General features: G+C 46.8%; 1 protein-coding gene across 1 annotated transcript in view; it reads right to left on the reverse strand.

The window, feature by feature from the left end:
• LOC132821958 (serine/threonine-protein kinase PAK 2-like) overlaps window positions 1-16353 on the reverse strand; it is an 80218-nt gene extending 63865 nt beyond the window's left edge. The window contains exon 1 of the mRNA XM_060834980.1: window positions 16071-16353. The gene's annotated coding sequence lies outside the window, so the exon portion shown is untranslated. The remainder of the gene's footprint in view (window positions 1-16070) is intronic.
• Between the last annotated feature and the right edge of the window lie 4096 nt (window positions 16354-20449).

Below are 20449 nucleotides of genomic sequence, written 5' to 3' on the forward strand. Positions count from 1 at the left end.
TCATCCTGCTCTCACAATTGTCCCCCTTCTATTTCAATCGCTATCGTGGATTTTGTCCTGCAACGGCCAAACCTTTATTTCAGAGGAGATTGTGTTCGCAAGTTACACAGTTCGCTTCACAGCAGAAATGGATTTGGGAAGCAGGAATTATATTTTATGACAACTTGCAGCTTACAACCCCCTAACAAGCCAATAGAGAACAGTGGAAGCTGTGAAGGCTGCAAAGAGCAAGCAAAACAATGCAGTAAATCAGGGCTCAGTGAACAGCCTCAAAATACAATGCTGATTAACAATATTTAGTCCTAGCTGTAAGCTTCCATCTAAAACCAGACTCTTTCCACCACAAATTTAGCAACCAGGTGAGTAAAAAGTAAAATTCAAAAGCAAATGCAAGAAATTCTCTCCAGGGGTTTCAGTGTCATTCATCATTTGGTATTGAACCCCAAGGAACTCCTCATTTGCCGTGAACCTGGGCTTTACCTCAATGAGCTGAAAATGTGTTGCTGGAAAAGCACAAGTCAGGCAGCATCCAAGGAGCAGAAGAATCGACGTTTTGGGCATGAGCCCTTCCTCAGGAATGGCTCAAGCCCGAAACGTCAATTCTCCTGCTCCTTGGATGCTGCCTGACCTGCTGCGCTTCTCCAGCAACACATTTTCAGCTCTGATCTCCAGCATCTGCAGTCCTCACATTACCACAACGAGCCAAGTGAAACGCAAGATGTAACCCAAGAATCTGTATCACTGATTTCGTGGGGCCACATCTCGAATACCATGCACAGTTCTGGGCTTCATATTTGAAAACGTATACCTGCATTGGAAGCAGTACAGTGATGGTTCACTTGAAAGGATAACATTGTGACCAATGAGGAGAGGTTGAGTAAAGTTGAAGTCAGAAGAACGAGATCTGATTTCATGGCAAAACAACCAAGATTCTGAGGGGGCTTCACAGAAGAGACAAGGTATTAATTTCATCAGTTGGTGACTATAGAAGCTAAAGGCTGTTTCAGAATAGGAGATTGATCACTGAAGATAGATTAGGGGGGACACCTTCACTCAAATGGTTATGAATCTTCACAATTTCTGACTCCAGAGGGCTGTAGAAGGTCCACTGTTGAATATATTTGAAGCAGAAGTGGACAGACTTTTGTCCTCTCAGAGGATTACGAGATATGAGGCATGGACAGGAAAGTGAGATCAAGGCAGATCAGTCACAATCCTATGAATAAGGTCATAAGTCAAACTACACCAGGTTAGAATCCAACAGGTTCATTTGAATTACAACTTTTCGGAGCACAGCTACTTCATCAGGGAAGGGAGCTACACTCCGAAAGTTTGTGATTTCAAATAAACATGTCAGACTGTGGAACCTGGTGTCCTGTGACTTCTGACGTGGTTCGAATCCCAGCACTTTCACATCAATCCTACAACTGGCATAGCAGGATTGATGGCAAATAGCCTACTTCAGCCCTTCTTCCTTATGCGAAACTCATGCACTCACTTGTTGGTTTGCGTCATCAATACAATAGCACCTGCAATAACTGATGCTACAGCTGAAGCAATAAACTGTGAAATAAGCAGTGGATTTACAATAATTGTTAGTCTTTATGAACATCAGTCCAATATTAAAAACAAAAAGATTTATCAACTGCTCTAACTCAATTCAATACCCATCAAGATCCCATGACTGCTGGCTTAGAGTACTTGTCATCCTGTGTTACATACCTGACAGCTTCAGATTGATGAATAAATTGGCTGGAAATAACCAATGTCCACACAACGTGGCATCAGACTTCAAAGAAACCTGTCAAAAAGGAGTGACAAAGTACTGTGGCCTAATCCTTTCACAAACAGTTTTCAACACAATGGAATAGTTAATGACTTCAAAGAAAGACAATAAAAACAGAAAATGTTGGTTAGACTCAGTAGGTCCAGCAGTATCAGACAAAAAGAGTTTTAGGTTGATGACATTTTAATCAAAACAGACACGCAAGCTGTACTTTTGACAGTTTGTGCACCAAAAGGAGCAAGAAAACATTTGAGGGTTTGGAAGGTGCTGTTTAAAGGAACCTTGCAGATTTGCAGCACTGCATCTTATCGATGGTACACACCACGGCCACTGTCACAGAGTTATACAGCGTGGAAACAGACTCCTCAGTCCAACTTGCCCATGCCAACCAGATATCCTAATCTGATCTCATCCCATTGGCTTGTATTTGGTCCATAACCCTCTAAACTCTTCCTATTCACGTACCTATCCAGGTGCCTTTTATTCGTCATGACTTGGAGGTGTCGGCATTAGACTGAGGTGGACAAAGTTAAGAATCACACCTATAGTCCAACAGGTTTATCTGGAAGTACTAACAGACATCCAGAGATGTGTGTTCCTGTAAAGAGAAGGGCAAGGCTGGTAGGTATAGAGAATGCTGGATGACTATAGAGAAATTGAGGTTTTGGTTGAGAAAAACAAGGAAGCATATGTCAAGTATAGACAGGATAGATCGAGTGAATCCTTAGCAGAGTATAAAGGCAGTAGTAGTATACTTAAGATGGAAGTCAGGAGGGCAAAAAGGGGACATGAGATAGCTTTGGCAAATAGGATTAAACAGTATCCAATGGGATTCAATAAATATGTTAATAACAAAAAGGGTAACTAGGGAGAGACTAGCGACCCTCAAAACATCAGCAAGGCAACTTGTATGTGGAGCCACAGGAGATGGGGGAGATACTAAACAATTACTTTGCATCAGTGTTTATCGTGGAAAAGGAAGATATAGAATGTGGGGAAATAGATGACGACATCCTGAAAATGTCCATATTAGAGAGGAGGAAGTGCTGGATGTCTTGCAACTGGCCCTCCTGGGAGCAGATGCGGCAGAGGAATTGGGAATAAGGGATAGCTATTCCCCACCTTTTCCTCTGCTACACTGATGACTGTATTGGTGCCACCTTGTGCTCCCATGAGGAAGTTGAATAGTTCATCAACTTCACCAAAACATTCCACCCTGACCTTAAGTTCACCTGGACCATCTCCGACACCTCCCTCCCCTTCCTGGACCTCTCCATTGCCATCAACAGTGACCGACTTAACATGGACATTTCTACAAACCCACCGACTCCCACATGGATGACATCACCTCCCACCCTGTCTCCTGTAAAAATACTTCCTTATTCCAATTCCTCTGCGGCATCTGCTCCCAGGAGGACCAAGTCCACCACAGAAGACACCAGATGGCCTCCTCCTTCAAAGACCGTAATTTCCTCTCCCACATGATTGATGATACCCTCCAGCACATCCCATTCACTTCCCGCACTTCTGCCCTCAAGTCCCACCCCTCAAACTGCAACAAGGACAGAAACCCCTGGTCCTCATCTTCCACCCCACCAACCTCCATATACATCGCATCATCCTCCGCCATTTCTGCCACCTACAAATGGACCCCACCACCAGATACATATTTCCCTCCCCACCCATATTCGCTTTCCATAAAGACCATTCCCTCCACAACCCTCTTGTCAGGTCCACACTCTTTTGTCCCCCCTCCCACCCCCAATCAACCCACCCTCTCCTCCTGGCACCTTCCCCTGCCACCACAGGAATTGTAAACCCTGCACTCATAGCTCTCCTCTCACCTCCATCAAGGCCCTCCACATCCATCAGTTTCACCTGCACTTTCATACGTCATTTACTGTATCCAATGTTTCTAATGTTGTGTACTCTACATTGGTGAGACAGGATGCCTACATGCAAAGCACTTCAGAGAACATCTCTGGGACACCAACCAACCCCACTTCCCCATGGCTGAACACTTCAACTCACCCTTCGACTCTGCCAAGGATATGCAGGTCCTGGGCCTCCTGCATCGCCACGACCTAACCACCTGACATTTGGAGTAAGAATGCCTCATCTTCCACCTTGAGACCCTCCAACCACACAGCATCACTGTGGACTTAACCAATTTCCTCATTTCCCCTCCCTCTACCTTATCCTAGTCCCAACCCTCCAACTCGGCATCACCCTCATGACCCATCCATCTTCCTTCCCACCTATCCACTCCACCCTCCCCTCCAACCTATCACCATTACCCCCACCTCCATCTACCTACGGCACTCTCAGCTAGCTACCCCACAGACCCACCCACTACCCATTTATTTCTCCACCTACACAGCTCACAAGCCTCATTCCTGATGAAAGGCTTTTGCCCGAAACGTTGATTTTCTTGTTCTTCGGATGCTGCCTGACCTGCTGTGCTTTTCCAATACCACACTCTTGACTCTAATGTCCAGCATTTGCAGTCCTCACTTTCTCCTAGCTGATAAGATAGTGAAGGTGGCATTTGGTATGCTTTCCTTTATTGGTCAGAGTATTGAGTTGGGAGGTCATCTTGCTGCTGTACAGGACATTGGTTAGGCCACTGTTAGAATATTGCATGCAGTTCTGGTCTCCTTCCTGACGGAAAGTTGTTTTGAAACTTGAAAAGGTTCAGAAAAAATTTACAAGGATGTTGCCTGAGTTGGAGGATTTGAGCTATAGGGACTGGGGCTGTTTTCCCTGAAGCGTCAGAGGCTAAGGGATGACCTTATAGAAGTTTATAAAGTCATGAGGGGCATGGATAGGATAAATAGACAAAGTATTTTCCCTGGGGTGGGGAGTCCAGAACTCGAGGGCATAGGTTTGGGGCGAGAGAGGAAAGATATATAGGGGACAACTTTTTCACACAGAGGGTGGTACGTGTATGGAATGAGCTGCCAGAGGAAGTGATGGAGGCTGGTACAATTACAGCGTTCAAAAGGCATCTGGACGGGTACATGAATAGGAAGGGTTTGGAGGGATATAGGCCAAGTGCTGGCAAATGGGACTAGATTAGGATAGGATATCTGGTTGGCATTGACAAGTTGGACCGAAGGGTCTGTTTCCGTACTGTATATCTCTAGGACAAACTGTTACACCTAAAGCACTTGTTTGCTCCTGACACAAAACACTGACTGAGCTGTGTGTTTACACATTCTGTTTACATTTCAGATTAGCAGTATTTGTATTTTGTCATGGTCTAACTGAAGGGCACAGCTTGACTCATTGATCACTTCTGAAGTTTTAATGAACACAGGACCCCAAACAAGGGCAGCAATTAGTCTACACCCAGCAAGGCCTTGCTCTGTGATGTGCTTTATCAGCCCAGACTCAATTGCAACATTGCTCGCAGATTTCAACACTTTGAACCGTGTGTGTGTCTTGATCAGCAAGGAAGAATTTAGGCAATAATTCCTTGCAAAAGAAATAGCTGCAGTGTTTGACACAACCACGGTGAACACTTAACATATATTCTGAATAAACTGAAGCATGTAGCAAGAACAGGAAAGAAACCCAGCAGACAGGAACCTGCTCCATCAATAGACCAGCCCACACAACATATTACTGAAATCCCAGATTCAATCTGTAGACACTGGGCTAAGCTCAACCAGAGGTTAGGAAGACTTCTGAAATCTGGACATGCTCATGGCCAGTGAGGGAGTTTAGAGTTGGACTGCTGGCCCTGGTGCAACATGATCCCAATGAGGATTAACATTTTCAGACAGTGACAGCAAGCCCAAGGCTGTTCTTTTTGGCTAAAGTGGCTTGGTCTTTAGTGATGTAGCCTGGCAGTTTTATCCGGCAGAATGTGGACTTCACTTGATTTTGAAGAGAGTTGTAAATTGCAAACAGTACATTTAGACAGCAAGACTACAGTCTCTCACACAAACTAGAGGAAAGCCCTCATTCCAGAATTGTCTCTCTACCAGTCCCTCACCTGGATGGAATAAAGTGGTCTATGAAGGGACATGCAAGAAATCCAACAAGCTAAAGTATGGTAAGTTAAACAAACAGCAAAGCTATTTCAAACTGCATTATGCTCAGCAAACCTCACTACAAGATGCTACTGCAACAGTCAAGCTTCAATTTTGGCTCTGGAATTTTACTTATAGGCTTATGGCACTGTTACAGCTCACCTCAAAACACCAAGTCCAGGTTCAAGTCCCAGTCAGGACTTAGTACAAAAATTAAAAGGTTGACACACTCCAGTGCAATTCTGCATTGAAGATGATGCATTAAGCAGAGATTCCCGACTGCCTGTTTCAGTGGATGTAAAAGATTGTACCGTTTAATTTCAAAGACAAGTTCGTGAGCTCCCCCACCCCCCAACTCCACCCTAAGGGTTGATGAGAAAAAGCTTTCTTACAATGAGCTGTTAAGAGTCTGGAATGTACTACTTGAGCATATGGCAGAGGGAGGTTCAATTGAAACTTTCCAAAGAAAGTTAGATCATTATATGAAAAGGAACAATGCACATGCCTCTTCCTGCTCACCTTTAGTGGCCTGCATTGCCATTAAGAGGCTTTGCATGTAAATTAATCAATTGGAAAACAGTTGATTTACTGGGGTGGCAAGGAGATGTGCAGCAAGGAAACTGATCCTTCAGTCCAACTCATCCATGTCAACCAGATATTCTAAAGTAATCTTGTCCTACGTGCCAGCACCGATCCATATCCCTCTAAACCCTTCCTATTCATATACCTATTCAGATGTCTTTTAAAATGTTGCAATTGTACCAGTCTCCACTATTTCCTCTGGCAGCTCATTCCATACACATACCACCCTCTGTGTGAAATTAGGCCCATTTTACAAATTTTCCATCTCACCCTAAACCTATGCCCTCTAATTCTGGACTCCTCAACCCCAGGGAAAAGACCTTATCTATTCATCTTATCCATGCCCTCAATTTTAAACACCTCTATAAGGTCACCCCTCAATATCCAATGCTCCAGGGACAATAGCCCCAACCTATTCAGCCTCTCCCTATAGCTTAAATCCTCCAATCCTGGCAACATCCTTGCAAATCTTTTCTGAGCCCTTTCAAGTTTCACAACTTGGACACGATTTTCCAAAAGTGACCTAACCAATGTCCTGTACAGCCACAACATGACCCCTCAACTCCTGTACTCAATGCACTGACCAATAAAGGAAAGCATACCAAACACCTTCTTCACTATCTTAGCTACCTGCAACTCCACTTTCAAGGAGTTATGAACCTGCACTACAAGGTCTCTTTGTTCAGCAACACTCCCTAGGACCTTACCATTAAGTGTAGAAGTCCTGCTAAGATTTACTTTCCCAAAATGCAGTACCTCACATTTATTTGAATTAAACTCCATCTGCCACTTCTCATCCCATTGGCCCATCTGGTCAAGATCCTGTTGTAATCTGAGGTAACCCTCTTTGCTGTCCACTGCATCTCCAATATTCACAGAATCATAGAATCCCTTCAATGTGGAAACAGGCCAACAAGTCCACACTGACCCTCCGAAAAGTAACCTATCCTGACCCATTCCCCTACTCTATTAGTATACATTTACTCCTGACTAATGCACCTAATCTGCACATCCCTGAACACTATGGGCAAACTTAGCAAGACTAATTCAGCTAACCTGCACATCTTTCGATTGTGGGAGGAAACCAGAGCACCCGGAGGAAACCCACCCAGGCGGTTACCCGAGGCTGGAATTGAACTCAGGTCCCTGGTGCTGAGGGGCAGCAGTGCTAACCACCGAGCCACATTTAAATTTTAATGGATGAAAACAAGTATCACGATGATTTGGTCATCAGGAAGATAAGAGAACACATTCAGTTGTGTGTAAGAACACTTCTGAATATAAAGGCAAAGAAAAAACAAACATTCAGGGTGACAGGGAGAGGGAGAATGATAATTATTGAAAAGCTCAGAGAACCAGTGTAGACAATGAGCCAAATAGACTCTTTCTGCACTATAACAATTCTTTGATTGTGTCTTGACCATTCCTTATCCCTTAGTCAACATCACAAAAAAAGGGAGGATATGGACATTAATACACTGCTGCTTGTGGGAGTTTACGAACAGCAAAAAAATAGCTGCTGCATTTCCTACATTACAGTACTAACTGCACTTCCAAAGTACCTTAATCTGCCTGCTTGTCCTGTACAAGGAGGTATATCTTTCTATTGCAAACCTAAAATTTCAAGCTGCATTGATAATAATACCTCAGAACTAGTTACAACAGAGGCTGGAATCTGTACTGAAAACAACAAGTGCCTCAAATCACAACATCACAGTAAGTTAACGTTGAGTCTAGATGACTCTTCATCAGAGCACAATAACAATGTCGTTGCTACATTACAAAGTTCTTAGAAGCAGCAGTCATTGTTACTGATAAATCATGTTTTCTGTGCTACAGATGAGAAGAACCACCCCACAAAGTCTTCAAAGCAGGTAACTATGGCCCCGCTTTAAAGATTCATCAAAACAACCACCAAAGCAGCATCGACTCAATTATCAGAAGGAACATAAATTCATTTCAAACTTAAAACCCTAGCAAACAGCAGTCCTTTTGTAAACCAACAAGCATTCAAACTGAGCCAGATTGATATGTGCTCCTAGATATTCATTACATTCAGGGTGGAACTGTGGCTCAGTGGTTAGCACTGTTGCCTCACAGTGCTAGGGATCCAGGTTCAATTCCCGCCTTGGGCATATGTCTATGTGGAGTTTGCACATTCTGTGTCTGCGTGGGTTTCAGCAGGATGCTCGGGTTTCTTCCCACAATCCAAAGATGTGTAGGTCAGGTGATTTGGCCATGCTAAATTGCCCATTGTGTTCAGTGATGTATTGGTTATGTGCATTAGTCAGGGATAAATGTAGGGGAATGGTCTTGGTAGGTTACTCTTTGGAGGGTTGTGTGGACTTGTTAGGCCAAATGGCTTGTTTTCATACTGTAGTCAAGTGTGGTGCTGGAAAAGTACAGCCGGTCAGGCAGCATCTGAGAAGCAGGAGAATCGATGTTTCAAGCATGAACCGTTCTTCAGGAAGCCCTCATTGATTCCACACTGTAGGGAATGTAATCTAGTCTACATCAGATATATACCAATAGGATAGCACCTGGTTAGATTCCAGCTTGAAACTCTCTCCTATGTTTCATGACTGTGTCTGTAAAGTACAGAAACAAAATAAAGGTGATACTACAAAAGTAAAACTGAACTTGCGGGGAAACCAAATAAATTCACATCTTATATACACGGTATCAGAGGTCTCAAACCATACATTACGTCCACTGAGCAACAGAAATTGTAGGTTTGATGTCACAAGTTCTCAGGATCACTCCAAGGGACTTTCACCACATTTTTTTTTAGATTAGATTACTTACAGTGTGGAAACAGGCCCTGTGGCCCAACAAGTCCACACTGACCCGCCGAAGCGTATACCACCCAGACCCATACTCCTACATTTACCCCTTCACCTAACACTACGGGCAATTTAGCATGGCCAATTCACCTAATCTGCACATATGGCAGTCAGTTTAGCTATCCACAGCATCCCTCTGTCAGACTTTGAAAACCCCACTCCCATATAGCCCAACTCTTTTCTTCTGGTACATTTACACATCATGGTAGCAGATAGTGACAGAATTCTTCAGAGGAACTAGAAGGCAACTGAGGAGAACTCTTGGGGCTCAGGTGAGATCAACGCAAGAACAAAGCTCGAGCACCTTAGATCCCTGACAGACTGAAATCATCCCCTGTCCATCGCACTGGATTCCACCTCCCACTCCACCCCTGCCTGGAGACTGCCAACGTACCAACACCAACTCACATCCCACTAAATAAATGCTATCTCATAGCTCAATATGACTTAAAGCTGAATCCAAATGTCAAAGTAAAATAAAACTATAGTGTCATTTAATACTATACGAAAATACGTTCATTCAAAGTAGTCAAAATCAAGAAATATCAATATTCACAAAAATGGTCAATGGACAGTTGAAAAAAAAACTGAAAGAGACAAAGGATTAAGATCACTGCTCTTGTGGAAATATCAGTTGATTGGGTTGACAGAAATTACAGCAGGGAACAGTGCCTTTGTAATTCTCTGCCAGTCCTGGCCTGACATTCAAATCCACTACTTCCTGGCTCAGAGACAACTAGGCTACTGACTGAAAGAAACATAAGTTTTCACAGCAAAGCAGGAGTGCTAATTACAGATGGTGTACACTGCAAAACATGAACAGCAAAATGTTCATCTCAAAATAATCTTCAAACACCTTGAACTTTGTGGAACAAACTGTAATAAGTGGTAAATAATTAACTTTTTGTTAACAGGATATAGGTAGGACTGGTAATCTTTCAAACCTTCAACAAAATACTGACCTTTGGCTTGCAGAACAGCTGGAGACTCAATAAGTAAAAGCAGGTCCCTAAAAGAAGGATGAAAGGAAGTTGCTCACTCAGAGCAGGGAGTACAGGAGGTTCTGCAATCAAGTTAGCAGGTCGCCAGCTTAATTTCCACGAATCCTAAATCCAACATGAGTTTCTATTTAGACTTCCCCAATTGCCTCCAGGTAAAGGATCAACATTTCTCCTAACTTAACTTCCTGCTCTTAAAAACTCTCCACTTGTGCAAGAGAGACCAAAGAGGAAGCTGTGCAAGTACACAACAGCACAAAGCCGTCAGTTCCTGTTAATGACATCCTGCCCATGTACAGTCAAAAAAAAAAGAACTGTATTAGGTATTGTAATAAGACACGAAAAGTGTGCCGCTGGAAAAGCACAGCAGGTCAGGCAGCATCAAGGAGCAGGAGAATCAACGTTTCGGGCATAAACCCTTCATCAGCAATGTTCCTGCTCCTCGGATGCTGCCTGACCTGCTGGGCTTTTCCAGCACCATACTTTTCAACTCTGATCTCCAGCACCTGCAGTCCTCACTTTCCCACAGCAATGAGACTGCAAATCAATGGCACAGTACCCGTTGCACCAAACATATGCTTGGGCCTTGTTCACATCAGCCACTCCCAGTGATAAAGCAAATCAATGCCTCGAGACTCAACTATTCCAATGTACAAGTACATCGTCTCCCTTCCATTACCCAAAACTCTACTGCCCTCGTCTAAACTTGCAACTCCCATTACCCTGCTAACCCTGCATTCACTGGCCTACAATTGCTCCTAGAAAAGCAACATCTTAATTTAAGATTCTGATCTTTGCTTTCAAATCCTTCCAAGGTCTCACCCCTTCCAAGCTCCTCCAAGTCCACAACCACCCTGCTCTGACAAATCATTGTACCGCCAAATCTTATGTCTTGTGCTTTGTCAGTTGTAATGATTCCCCATTGATGGCCATGTTTTCAGTTGCTTCGGCAACACAAGTTAGCATGCTGTTGACACCACATCTGGAGTACTGTATACAGCTTTGGTCTCATTAAAGAAAAGGTGTAACTAGTCAGAGGCAGTTCAAAGAAGTGATACCTGGACCAGGGCTAGTTCACGAGGAAAGACTGGATCGGCATCAAGTGGTACTTAGAAGATCAAGAGATGATCTTATTGACAAAGTGGATGCCAAAAGGTTTCCCTTTGTGGGAAAGAGAAGAATGAGGGGAGAGTTTTAAAATAAGGGATTATCCATTTAGGATGGAAATGAAGTTACACTATCCAAGTGTTTGTGGGTCTTTGGAACTCTCTTCACCAGAAAGTAATGTATCTATACGTGGGTGAGGTGATAGAATCCTTTCAATCTGTCCCATACACGTGGGTGTTTATCTTCACTCTGTCGACAACTCAGCATATTTCTATTATGTCCCCATCCACAACTGGACAAAATCCTGGAAGGTTTTTCCTCTGAGTGGTCCCTAATTTTACAACTAACTCACTCCCAACTGATGGAAAGGGTTCCGACAGCTCTACCTTGCTTAAATACATCTAATTAGCGACCGGAAGGCTCACCGCCCCACAACACACATTCGGCTCTTTTGGTGTTCAGGGCCATGCCATGCTTCAAAAAAGCTCACCAGAGCTCAACTGAATTGTTACAGTCAATTCTCCATGTGACTACCATTCAATCAGAAAGATCATTAACTTTCTAAAGGCAACATTCCCAAAGAATAATGAAGGCACGTGCCGTTTGATTCATTACTGACAATTCTCTCAATGCATTTAGTGGTGTTGAGATCACTGATTGCAGGACCCAAGCCCAGAGGAACACTTGCACAGCCTTTCGACAAAAGTGCCAAGAAAAAGAACTCCCACTGAGAGCTGACATTTGATGCTGCCTGCTGCTGTGCTTTTCCAGCACCACACTCAACTCTAACCTCCAGCATCTAGGTCCTCACTTGCACCTAGCTGACATTTAATGTTCACTTGGCGATTTTAAAAGTGGGATCTACTCATAACATTTATTTTAATTTTTTTAAAAATCAAAAAAGGATGGATAGATCACAGCCAGACAAATGTGGCAAGTATTTTCTCTCGATCCTCAGTCCAAAATACTTAAAGCCACCTGTGCCTCACTGAGAACCTACAACTCCAGGCTGGACTGGACCTTGCAAACCACACAGTTTACTCACTACTTGAGGCACAGCTTGTCTAAAACAGAGTTATCAACGTGAGTTTCCCAACACAGTGCAACGATTGAAGATAGATAAATACGAGAATGAGGCAACAAGGTGTTGGAAGTAAAACTCAAACAACAGCTTGGCTCAGTCCACAGGACGCCTACTGAGCTAGGACATCATGAGTTCAAGTCCCACTACTATAGTGGAGGGCTGTTGCACCATCAGGAATACTGCTTTGCCAATTGAGATATTAAACCAAGACCCATTGATCCCATTTCACCAAAGTGTTCTGGAGAAAATTCCCTTCAATCAATAGCACCAAGGCAACAAACTGTCAATGATCTCAACGTTGTCTTTCTCGCAAAAGTCCCTTTGAAGTCTTAATTGGGACAAGAGTGTAAAAGGTGCTGTCACAATGCAATTTGTTCTTTCATTCAATCAATACACTTCTGCTCAAAGCTAATAATATGACTTCACCACAATTTCACAAAAATGAATAGACAGGGGGATTTCAGTCCCTTCATTTTCACATCCTTGTATTCTGATAAGTAGTTCATGAAAATTTGAGGAACTAAACCAAAGAAAAACAGAGCAGGTTTAGGCCTGTATACCCTAGTTGGAATGTTCCAAATATTCATGTCTTGACTGAACATGAACACACTGCTTTGCTCCAACTCTGACAACACCAGAGCAGCAGCTGCTGCTACAAAATTAGAGCCCTGTTTAACAGCTCAAGTGCTTTACGGACAACATGTCACCTTTACGCCAGTGACTACCAGATCGACAGGGGTAAGGCTGCCTTGGAAGAATGCATTTATATTTTTGTGTTGATAAGTCCTAATCTTCTCCCAGCTTTCAATTAAAATCATGTTTCTTGATTAAATCATTTTGATTGCTCAAATCACACTAATACTTCAGAGTCAATGTTTCAGATTATACACACGAATCAGATCAAATCACAAATATTTCTCATCTACTATACACAAACACAGCCCATATTAACCACTTCCTTCAGTTAGAATTCTGGTCACTTGCTACAATTTTCCACACAAGATTCTAATATAGCCGTCTCTTATTCAGAAATGAACAGTTACACTACTCTGTTGCACTTCCGCTCAAAGTTTCCCAGTGCTAGCGTGTCAGGAAATGATAGAGACAGATTCAATGCAGTTTCTAAGTATAAATATCTAAACTTCAAATTTGTTTCACAATACCAACAGTAGTACATTCAAATTTTCCCCACAGTTCCACATACTTTCTCCTGAAAGAATTCAGTTCGTCTCCCCAAGACATGATTTGTCAACAATTCTGAGACACCACCATTCAGCTTCCCCTGCACAAAACCCACCAGAATACCCTCATTGCTTTAGAGACCCTCTTCCAAATTTTAAAATTCACACGCATTACTTTCGCCTTCCATCCAAGAAAAAAACTCAGCCTCATCCAAAGATGCGCCAACACTTGCACCTCCACCTCAGCTCAAAACACACCACATCTGAACCAGGGATCACACAAACCTCCTCACCCTTTCGAGAAGCCCAGTCGCTCCCAATCACTTCTACTCCATACCCTCCCATTTGACAAACACCACACACCCATTATCGTAACACAAACCCTCCCTAAACCCTTGGCCCTCCCCAATTATAACCACCCACACCTGAATCCCCACTGCACCTCTGCCCAATTTCACCCCCTCAACCTTCCCCAATCCCAAGCCTCCCACCTCATTCCCATCCCAAAATTCCTCCTCCCACCAGCTCGCAGATGGCCAGCCCTCTACTTTCCACCCTGGCCCCCTGACCCCAGGACCCCCCCCCCAACCCCGGGACTCCTTACCCACCCCGACCCCGGGACTCGCCCCCCCCGACACCAGGACTCTCCCCCCCCCCCCCCCGACCTCAGGATCCCCTCCCCCCCTCCCCGACCCCAGGACTCTTTCCCCCCCCCTCCCCGACCCCAGGACTCTTTCCCCCCCCCTCCCCGACCCCAGGACCCCCCGACCCCAGGACTCTTTCCCCCCACCCCCTCCCCGACCCCAGGACCCCCCGACCCCAGGACTCTTTCCCCCCACCCCCTCCCCGACCCCAGGACCCCCCGACCCCAGGACTCTTTCCCCCGACCCCAGGACTCTCTCCCCGCCCCCCCCCCCGACCCCAGGACTCTCTCTCCCCCCCCCTCCCCGACCCCAGGACTCTCTCTCCCCCCCCCCTCCCCGACCCCAGGACTCTCTCTCCCCCCCCCCCCCCGACCCCAGGACTCTTTCCCCCCCCCCGACCCCAGGACTCTCTCCCCCCCCCCCTCCCCGACCCCAGGACTCTCTCCCCGCCCCCTCCCCGACCCCAGGACTCTTTCCCCCCCCCTCCCCGACCCCAGGACTCTTTCCCCCCCCCTCCCCGACCCCAGGACTCTCTCCCCCCCCTCCCCGACCCCAGGACTCTCTCCCCGCCCCCTCCCCGACCCCAGGACTCTCTCCCCCCCCCCGACCCCAGGACTCTTTCCCCCGACCCCAGGACTCTTTCCCCCGACCCCAGGACTCTTTCCCCCGACCCCAGGACTCTTTCCCCCCCCCCTCCGCGACCCCAGGACTCTCTCCCCGCCCCCTCCCCGACCCCAGGACTCTCTCCCCGCCCCCTCCCCGACCCCAGGACTCTCTCCCCCCCCCCGACCCCAGGACTCTCTCTCCCCCCCCCTCCCCGACCCCAGGACTCTCTCTCCCCCCCCCTCCCCGACCCCAGGACTCTCTCCCCCCCCCCCTCCCCGACCCCAGGACTCTCTCTCCCCCCCCCTCCCCGACCCCAGGACTCTCTCCCCCCCCCCTCCCCGACCCCAGGACTCTCTCCCCCCCCCCTCCCCGACCCCAGGACTCTCTCCCCCCCCCCTCCCCGACCCCAGGACTCTCTCCCCCTCCCCGACCCCAGGACTCTCTCTCCCCCCCCCTCCCCGACCCCAGGACTCTCTCCCCCCCCCCTCCCCGACCCCAGGACTCTCTCTCCCCCCCCCCTCCCCGACCCCAGGACTCTCTCCCCCCCCCCTCCCCGACCCCAGGACTCTCCCTCCCCCCCCCTCCCCGACCCCAGGACTCTCTCCCCGCCCCCTCCCCGACCCCAGGACTCTCTCCCCCCCCCCCTCCCCGACCCCAGGACTCTCTCCCCCCCCCCTCCCCGACCCCAGGACTCTCTCCCCCCCCCCCTCCCCGACCCCAGGACTCTCTCCCCCCCCCCCTCCCCGACCCCAGGACTCTCTCCCCCTCCCCGACCCCAGGACTCTCTCCCCCTCCCCGACCCCAGGACTCTCTCTCCCCCCCCCTCCCCGACCCCAGGACTCTCTCCCCCCCCCCCTCCCCGACCCCAGGACTCTCTCTCCCCCCCCCTCCCCGACCCCAGGACTCTCTCTCCCCCCCCCTCCCCGACCCCAGGACTCTCTCCCCCCCCCCCTCCCCGACCCCAGGACTCTCTCTCCCCCCCCCCTCCCCGACCCCAGGACTCTCTCTCCCTCCCCCCCCTCCCCGACCCCAGGACTCTCTCCCCGCCCCCTCCCCGACCCCAGGACTCTCTCCCCCCCCCCGACCCCAGGACTCACTTTCACCCCCCTCCCCCGAGCGGCTCTCGCTAACCCCCGGGATCTAAAAAGAGAAGATGCGGCAGGTGCGGTGCAGGGGTCAGGCGGGGAGAGGCCTACACTCACCCGGGACTGCAGCGCTGGGTCTCCGGCGGTCGGGGCCGTGCAGCCTTGGGGGCTCCCCCCTGGGCGGCCTGGGACACACAGAATGAGAGAGTAAGAGAGAGAGAGAGGGCGAGCCGCGGCCGAGTGGCGGAGGGAAGCGGAAGTGAAGCCCGGCCCCGGCCCACGAGCAACAAGTCAGCAGGGGTCGGAGGACAGGGGGGTGTGGGTAGTGGGCAGGACCGAGACAGTGTTCGTCCCAGTCACCGGCTCCACCTCCTCCTACCGCCGCGGCCGCCTGTTCGCTTCCCCCAGCCACCCGCGCACTGACGACCACCGCTTCCTGCTGGGAATTGTAGTCCAGCACCCGCGGAGGTCGACGCGTATGTAGTCACACATATCCCACCCACCACCCAGAGTGGACTGCAATTCCCAGCATGCATCGCGGCCGGCTGCCCGCCATTGCCACGCTGTCCGATGGGATAGGAAGCCGGTCTTCCCAGCTGTTGGAGGACTCCATTAGCCAGGCGGCTCCGCTGCTGGTACTGTTACCATAGGAACGCGGCGTGGCCTCTGTTGCTGATGAGGGTGGGGAGCAGCTGGATCATCCTTCACTCCCACTCACCGTGCAACCACATTGGGGCTCAGAATGGCTGCAGCGGGCCATATCCTGAGTGAAGGCAAGCCCTGAAGTTAAAACTCACACGACACCAGGTTATAGTCCAATGGGTGCATTTGAAAGTATACCCGAAACTTTGACTTTCCACCTCCTGATGCTGCCTGGCTTTCAATATGGTCATGGTTGATCATCCCCTCCCTCCTGCCTTCCCCCCCATACCTTGTGACAGCGTGGCTCTAAGTTGCAGAGAGAGGGTCTCTGTAGCAGGAGTCTGGAGCTCACGATCTGAATACAGTGTCAGTACCTCCTGTTTGTGCTCCTGACACCTCCTTTGGCCAGGAAAGATTCATGCTGTGCCCACTTTTACAGCGTCCTCCATCACCTGGACCAGGTAGGTTTCTTGTGGCGAGGTGTGTGGTGTCCCTGCCTCCAGGGCTGGAAGCTCTGAATCCGAGTCCCACCTGAACTCTTGATGGCCGTGGAAAATGTGAAAAATGTGGTGCTGGAAAAACACAGCAGGCCAGGCAGCATCTGAGGAGCAGGAGAATCGACGTTTCGGGCACAAGCCCTTCTTCAGGGCTTATGCCCAAAACCCTTGCCTGAAGAAGGGCTTGTGCCCGAAACGTCGATTCTCCTGCTCCTCAGATGCTGCCTGGCCTGCTGTGTTTTTTCCAGCACCACATTTTTCAACACTGGTACTCCAGCATCTGCAGTCCTCACTTTCTCCTAGGCCATGGAAGATATGTCGGAATGTGACCCAGAAGGTTGATTATCAATGTATAAACCTTTATGATTTCGCAAGAATAAATGTGGGAGAGTTTCCCGGTCAGCCAGATGCAGGTGCTAGCAACAGTGTAAGGCTCCCAAGGTTAAAAGATGCAATGCCATGATCAAACATTATCCTTGCCATGGGGGTCTAACACAGACAAACACACTTTCTGACTTCACCAGAATTCTCCTACCCAGCACTCCTGTGATGGACCAAACTTGCAGTACCACACATTTCTTTCTACTCAACCACCTCCTCAACTCTCCAACTGAACAGGTAGCATTCAGACCCACAATAACCTGCTGTCCTGTCACACCCATCTTGTACAATCACCTTCTACAAACATTCTCATTCCATCCTTATCACAATTCCAATTCACATATTCATAACTCTCCACTTAAAAGGTGAAAATAAGTTTTGAATTTTTTTTGTGGGGTTACATTTTGATTTCCTGCTGTTACCAGTCGTTCTGCCAGCCAGGAGCTCTACTGTCATAATATGTCACGCACATCTGCCTTACACCATCCCCTCATATCCCGCTGAAGCTCATCTGCAGGCACTCTGTGATTTCCATTATCTACGTTCACCTAGGTTGACCTATCTTCTGCAATTCTAGGCTTTGTGCTTGGAAAGAGATCTCTGCAGCTTTCCCGCTTTGATCACATGCCAGAACACTAACAGTTTTTTTCTAGATGTCATTTTTAGAATCCTTTTTTCACTTGTGACTTCAAGTACCTTTTTATGTCTGTGGTCTGCATATGGAATTTTTTAGCATAAGATCTTAGTGTCCAAAGGCTTCTATTTTCTCCCCACACATTTTTGCTTATTGTCTGGATTTCTAATGCATAAAGGATAGTGAATTGAATCTAGGATCTTATATTTTTCTTGCTACATGCTTGATTTTTTTCGTTATTGACACATACTTGATTTTTACAAAATTATTTCTGCCTATCTCCATCCTTCTTGTTACCTCTGCATCCTATCTGTCATCCAATACAGACTTAGAGTCATAAACTCATAGAGATATATGGCACGGAAACAGATCCTTCAGTACAACTCATCCAAGCCGACCAGATATCCTAAATGAATCTAGTCCCATTTGCCATCATTTGGCCCATATCCCTCTAAACCCTTCCTATTCATATACCCATCCAGATGCCTTTTAAATGTTGTAATTGTACCAGCCTCCACTACATCTTCTGGCAGCTCATTCCAAACACGTACCACTCTCTGTGTGAAAAAGTTGCCCCTTAGGTTGCTTTTAAATCGTTTCCCTCTCATCTTAAACCTTTGCCATCTAGTTTTGGACACTCCAACCCAGGGAAAAGACCTTGTCTATTTACCCAATCCATGCCCCTCATGATTTTATAAACTTCTATAAGGTCACCTATCAGCGTCCGACACTTCAGGAAAATAGCCCCTTAAGAAGTATTTAAGTTAGAAGCAGAAGTAAGGGCGGCACGGTGGCACAGTGGTTAGCACTGCTGCCTCACAGCACCAGAGACCCGGGTTCAATTCCCGACTCAGGCGACTGACTGTGTGGAGTTTGCACATTCTCCCCGTGCCTGCGTGGGTTTCCTCCGGGTGCTCCGGTTTCCTCCCACATTCCAAAGATGTGCGATTCAGGTGAATTGGCCATGCTAAATTGCCCATAGTGTTAGGTAAGGGGTATATGCAGGGGTATGGGTCGGTTGTGCTTCGGCGGGTCGGTGTGGACTTGTTGGGCCGAAGGGCCTGTTTCCACACTGTAAGTAATCTAATCTAATCTAAAAGAAAAAAAAAGAAGCAGAAGTAGCCCACTCGGCCCCTCAAGCCTGTTCTGCCACTTAATAAGATCCCTTCAATCTAATAATTCCATATTTCCACCTACCTTAATAACATTCACTGCCTTGTTATTCAAGGATCTATTTACAGTATCAAGATATTTAAAGGCTCTTTTCTTATATTTATTAACAAATGCATTTAATTTGATTTTATATTTAAAATATTTTACATTGATTTTTAATCATTAAGTGAATTAAAAGTTATGAGAAATGCAGAAAATGAGGATTGTCAGATTGACCATGATCTTGACAAATGGTGAACCAAACTTGATGGGCCGAATGGCCTACTTCTGCTCTTACATCTTGTGTTCTTTGACCTGAAATGGCATAAACATTTTTATTAGTTACCCCTGCTGCTTGGTGCTTTTTAGAGATCATTTTATTAGTCACTAATTTATTCAAATTATTGCTTTGGAATTTTGTTTCAAATTTTATTTACTATTTATGACCTCATCTTTCCGAAATGTGTTGGCTGGCCATTTGTGAGAGAGAATTGGGAAGATCCCTGATATGGACGAATGCCTCAGGTGAAGGAACAAAAGGTATGGCGTAGGTTAAAGTAAAAGATGACAAAAAAGATAGGTAAGAAAGCATGTCAAGAGAAAATAAAGAGTCTACAAAGGGGTTTATTAGGGTAAGTGAGTGGGCAAAAACCTGAGAAAACAAATTTGCAAAAATAGCCTGGAGGATGTGTTTCTAGAATATATTAAGGACAGTTTCAAAGACAATACGCACTGAAAGCAAGAAGGGAACAGCTTTTCTCGAGCGGGTAATGATACAGAATAAAGTAATTTTATTAATTTTACAGTAAAGGATGCCCTAGATAAGAGTGATCATAACATGATAGAATTTGACATTTGGTTTGTGTAAGAAATGTGGTTCCATAGCCAATGTCTTAATAATGGCAATTGGAAGGATGAAAGCCAATCGGTCTTCATGGTCAAAGATAAAAAGACACCCCAAGAAAACTAAAAAAAATCAAGAGGCAAAATAGAGGAAGTGACATAAAATTATCACCAAAAACAAACCAGAAATCAAAGGCTGACAAGTCCACTGGATCGGATCGTCTGCATCCTGTGGATTAAAAAGGAAACAGTGACAGTGAGATGGTGAATGCATTGGTTGTAATCTTCCAAAATTCCCTAGATTCTGGAAAGGACTCATCCCAGTGGAAAATCAGAAATGTACAAGA

This window comes from Hemiscyllium ocellatum, chromosome 13, assembly GCF_020745735.1.
Source record: "Hemiscyllium ocellatum isolate sHemOce1 chromosome 13, sHemOce1.pat.X.cur, whole genome shotgun sequence".
NCBI lineage: Eukaryota > Metazoa > Chordata > Chondrichthyes > Orectolobiformes > Hemiscylliidae > Hemiscyllium > Hemiscyllium ocellatum.